This window comes from Neoarius graeffei, chromosome 24, assembly GCF_027579695.1.
Source record: "Neoarius graeffei isolate fNeoGra1 chromosome 24, fNeoGra1.pri, whole genome shotgun sequence".
Classification (NCBI taxonomy): Eukaryota; Metazoa; Chordata; class Actinopteri; order Siluriformes; family Ariidae; genus Neoarius; species Neoarius graeffei.
Window position 1 is genome coordinate 35,608,209 of NC_083592.1, and position 5,747 is coordinate 35,613,955.

The 5,747-nt window shown below is 39.0% G+C and overlaps 1 long non-coding RNA gene across 1 annotated transcript; it reads left to right on the top strand.

Annotated features, from left to right (window-relative positions):
• Positions 1-3,431: 3,431 nt before the first annotated feature.
• LOC132872850 (uncharacterized) lies at positions 3,432-5,037 on the top strand. Its single transcript, XR_009651498.1, has 3 exons — positions 3,432-3,567; positions 4,397-4,498; positions 4,816-5,037. It is a non-coding gene; the product is annotated as an uncharacterized LOC132872850 (long non-coding RNA).
• The last annotated feature ends 710 nt before the right edge of the window (positions 5,038-5,747 follow it).

Below are 5,747 nucleotides of genomic sequence, written 5' to 3' on the forward strand. Positions count from 1 at the left end.
TGTAGGAAGTGAAAATCTATATAATAGACTGCAAAAGCATTACTTCTATTATCCACTTGGTTCATGAACTGATTTTCAGGAAATATAATTTTGTGAGTACATCCAGGTGAACAAGTGAGTCATAGCTACAGGTGGCGAGTCACAAGCGCAGAAAGTTCCAGATGAACAAGCAGTAAGAAGTAGAGCATCAGGGTCAATCAGGCAAATCTGGATGAGTCACAGCAGTAGAACTGTGTCAGGGTCTGGCAACAACATCACATTAGACAGCAGGAGTACGCACACACACAGAGGCAGAGAGAGGTATGAGCATGAATGTTAGGTGAGATTTCAGCATTCAGTGTTTTGAAGGGTGTGTGTGTGCATGAGTGACAGTAAACTGGATGACATCTATTCAAAATGAAACGTAATTACTTTTTTTCCCCATGAAACAGAATTAGACCTTATTGTTCCTGTGACACATTGACCACAAATGTGTTGCTTGCTGTCCATCACATCACAGGTAGAAGGAACCTTATTTTTTTAACCTTCTCCAACTTGGTGAAAGTACTGGAAAGTACAAAAAAAACAAAACAAACACACACACACACACACCTACATTTAACAGTTATTCTACAAAATTGAGTCCTGAGCTGATAGCTGACAAGGCGTGTAGCACCGAGTCGGCTATAAGCCATGTGTGTCAAGATTGAGTGGAATAATTGTTCTATTTCATTTCTCCTGACCGCCAGAGGCGGTGCTTAAAGCACCTGGATGTTCATCACATGCTCATGCAGTTCAAGTGTATATACCAACAAAGTCCCTTGCAACAGGTGTGACCAGGGGTTAAATTGGGCCGGGGCTGTCCGGGGCTGAGCCCCGGCACATAAGCTCGGAGCGGATGGCATATGATCACGCACACATCAAAAGCAACAAACCCTTTTCACGATTTTCAGTTCTGAATAATTAAATATCGTTTTATTAATCAATAAACCCATGACTTTTATGAGATAGATCATAGTTTTCCTGATAACAAGATGACCTGTCAAAGCTATTTAGAACAGAACTTGCGATCAGAGATTCTGGTTTCTGGAACACTGCGTGGGTTGCCAATTCCGCTTTTTATAAGCGACTTTGAGGTTTCTTTTTTTGTGAGCTCGCTTTAAAAAAAAATCAGAAGTCGTGGTTTGCGGGTTTTTGGGCTTGTGTTTCAGCGTTGTGACTTGTTTATAATTTTCTCCATACACCGTCTCCCCTTTTACCTGCATACGATCCTAATCCATCAGAGGTGCTTGAACGAACTGTCTGTGCATTTGGCGAGTTCAATTTCCATAGTCCCCAGTTATCGACAGAAATTAGCCAGGGGGAAGGGGGATATGTCAGTTAAAGTTAGCTACTGAGATTGACCAAAAGTTGAGCCTAACAACTTTTGCAAAACACATACTGTCTAAAAATAAAAACACAACATATTTAGATCAGTATTATTTTTTCCCCTCTTCAGTATTATTTGATATTTTGTTTTTAATAATAAAAAATATGATAATGATTATGTTCACTGTATTGTTAATATTATTAGTGTTTTATTATTTATTGTTAATATTTAATTTAATGTTAATTTATTATTATTTATTGTTAATATTATTAGTGTATTATTAGTGTAATTATTATTGCTATTATTATGTATTCAATTATTTATTTGGCATGTGGTGCTTTTTGTATTGTCTAGAACATACATAAGATGAGCATATTATAGCAGCAAAATAGAAGCACAATCATTTGAATGCAGCAAAACTTGCTGCATTCAAATGATTGTGCTTCTATTTTGCTGCTATAATATGCTCATCTTATGTATGTTCTAGACAATACAAAAAGCACCACATGCCAAATAAATAATTGAATACATAATAATAACAATAATAATAAATGCTTCCAATGTTATAGTGTTGTTTGTATTTGGTTGCATTCACTGCATGAATATATTTGATTGACAATTTGACTGACAGTGTTTTGGCATATTTAACATTTATCCTCCAAAATAAATCAACTGTTTTGGTTTAAGATTGTGCAAGCCTTCAAATTTTCTCACTGAACATTTCTCCTTCACATTTTTCACCTGTAGGCATGTGACAAGATTTAACATGATATTGCTCAACCTACCTCTGTAAAGTCAGCTAACAACTTATTAAAATGCACCAGAATTCAGCAAATAACATGTATGATAATAAAAAACTTCTGGGGGAGGACCCCCAGACCCCCCACTAATCATTTCCTTCGAACCAATGTACAACAACCTGTACAATCTGTTACATTGGCCAACCAATCTACATTCAAACTGCCATAATGTGTAGGGGGGCACTACAAGACACACATAGGCCTACAACACACAGATAAGGTGTATATCTCTGTGCAATATGATATGGTTATCAAATTAGAGGGTTATTTTCCAAAAAGTATATTGGGGCAGGGCGGCGGGGGCAGGGGCGGGTACGAGGCAGAGCCCCCCCACATAACCAATCCCAATTTAACCCCTGGGTGTGACGTATGCCACTGCACCGGTACTTAAGGTACGTTCACCCCGGAAGCGTTCTCTTGCATCTTCTCGTGCAAAGCAGGTTTGTTTCGAGCCGTATTATTTTTGCTAAGAGCAATCGCCTGGAGTCTTGCAAACCCTTAACGGGTTGGAGCTGCGTTTTTTTCGCCCTCTTAAGACTGCGATTTGCCATTTGGTTAAGTGATTTGTCTCGAAGCTTTAAGGTAAGTAAAGTATTTTCAGCTAAGCCGTTTATGAGTGAGTTCACTCTGACTTCGGCAGCTAGCAACTTCTAATTATAAGTTTCAGTTTCACCGCGATCATATGGGTGTTTTCTCACCTTGTAGCGATCTAATAAGTATCGTTTTTTTGCAAGTGTTATACTTATTTGGTGTTTTTGTGCGCTTTTGATTCGTGCTGTAGCTTGTTTATTTCAGTTTTGATTGCTGATTACCTGAACGCGGTTGGGTGAGTGTGTTTGCTCCTGACTCCGCTGCGGATATTTCGTTTTGTTTGCTTGGCTCTGTATTGGTACTTTGACACTGCTTGTTTACCGTCACCTAATCCATATTTAGGTAAGTAGAATAAACAGCAGTGATGTTTATGTTTTGTGCTGATTGTCGAGCCCCTCTCGAGCCAGAGGATGGTCATGATCGATGCCCGAGCTGCCTCGGCATCGATCATCTGCGACAGGGATTAACTGAACAGGCATGTATGAACTGCAGTTGCCTCAGTTTAGCCACACGCACTGCTACACTGTAAAAAGTTTCTGTAGATTTACACCAAGATTCCAACATTAACCACGGGTTATTTTGAATAAACTGGGATTTCGTGTTATCGGTGAGATGAATGGGTTAAATGACGGTCCAGCGCTGTTAATTACCACGCCCATAATGTTTTTTCCGAAATACACGTTCTTCCTGTTAATCCACGCTTGGGCGAGTCGGGGAGAGGTGGAGTGGAACAGAGTTTACCGCCAAAGAGAGTAACCCTACCAAGATCTTTGTTCCCGCCTCCTGGAAACCTGCCTGCAGTTGGAGTGTGTCAACTGGAGTGAGAAGGTGAATTTTCTGTCTGTTTTTCAGTCTCTCAAAGTTTGAAGCTATCATTTCGTACTCACAATCAATTCACAGTTAAGCCTGGTTCCGGCGAAAGGTCGCATTGCCCAGAACCTGTAGCTGCTAGCTAACTTTTACTTGTTAGTGAAGTAGGCTACTTGCTAGCAAGCACGGGCTGCCCCGTACTGGCTAGCTAGTGAAGGTTTTGATTTATCTCATCTCATCTCATCTCATCTCATTATCTCTAGCCGCTCATTTCTAATATTTGTTATACGGTAATCTTTTAAAATCAGTTCTGTGAATGTTGATGTGTATGTATGAAATCGATTCAATTTGTGTTATTTGGTGGTGTTATTCAGAGCAGTGGTGTTATTTAGAGCAGTTCACTTCGTAGGTCAGGACACTTGACTTCGATGCTTCCTTGAGCTCATATGAGCTTGCTGCATGGTACAGCATGTTTTCTTGTAAAATATGTGGGCATCAGTCCACCACAGCCATTCGTTATGTCAACCATACAAAAATCCATGCCAACATACCCAACATACAGCTTCCATGCTGTGCTCCAGACTGTCAACTCAATTTCAAAAGACACTCTGGTCTCAAGACGCATGTCTACAGACACCATAAAGAGTGTGGCTTTGATAACAGATTGGGTTTAGTGGATCTGTCATGCCATATTGATTTGTGCACTGATAAATGCGACTCCCTCAGTGCATTTTATGCTCATCTTAAGGGTCACATCAAAGAGGGACGCAGTATTGTATGCCCTTTTATGGGTTGTGATAGTACTTTTACTGTAGTATCCACATTCACATCGCATCTATCCCGAAAGGGGGACGAAGGCCAGTGGGAAGAGGAGGAGAAACTCCCCCTCCAAGGTTTCATCCTTGCTGAGGAAGGTGATGGATTACCGCTACGCCCTGGTGTGAAAATGGTAAGTGAAACGTCTTCAGAAGTACAGTTACTACAGTTACAAGTAATCAGTTTTGACTAACATAGCATTATCAGCGAATGTGCTTTTTAGCCTGTATTACTTAGGTGCATAGGTGCATGAACTTTCCATCCACGTTAAATGGAAAGAAGATTACTTCTGTGTGCTTTGTAAAATTTGTACCCTCTGGTGTGAATGTACAGTAAATCATTGGTAATTGATAATGTGTGGCACACAACACATGGATAATTTTGGCACCATTTTCCTGTTAATCAGGCTGTAATTCTCTCCCGATCCCTGCTTGTTTCTCTTTTCTACAGGCTGAATTGACCCATCAACTATCCAACAGGCTGAATTGTCCTGACCAATAGAAGAAAAAATTGTTAATTTCAGAGTGTAATTGTTAATTTCAGAGTGTAATTGTTAATTTCAGAGTGTAAGTGTAAAATTTTAAGTTGAAAATACACTGCAAAAGTTGATTTTACTGTAGGAGTGTAAACAAATAAATATGTAAGGGAAGAGTGTTGGTCTGATGTAATATTTATTTTGGTTTCCACTGCTTTATAGTTTCTGTAATCACAATTAGGCTTTTAATAATTCGTTTTGTATGTAAGGAATCAATATAACATGAGTTTTTTTATTATTGAATCGATTAAATATGAAAATTATAATTTTCTAATTATAATTTTATTTGAAATGTAAAGGAGGATGATCCTCCCTTTCCTCAATGGAAGAGCCTCCATTAATTGGTAGTTGTTGAAAATGACTTGAGTAATTGTGATTTTAATGACATATGTATGAATTTATATCTTAATATATGAAATAAAATTATTTTGTGTTTACATAATACTGTTTTGTACTATTATTGTCATGCTTCGTATTTAAACAAAGCACTGTTAAAAAACAGGAATCTCCTTGAAACTCTGCTGCAGGTCATTCCTGTTGTTTAACAGTATTATTGTTTTTACACCGTTTAATAACAGGAAGATACTGAAAATCATAACGGGTGATTCCTGTTAGTTTACAGTGAGTTCATGTTGTTATTTTACATGAACTTAGTGTTAAACTAGAGCACCGTTAAATAACAGGATTCTCCTGGAAACTCTGCTGCCAGGTCATTCCTGTTTTTTAACAGGGTATTTTTTTACAGTGTAGGCTTGCTCAGCTGGAAAGCAGTTTGGGCTCTCGACTGCCCCCAGCACCGAGCGACTGCGCTCTGTCTCCTAAGTCTAGGAAGCGCCCGAAGCAGCCG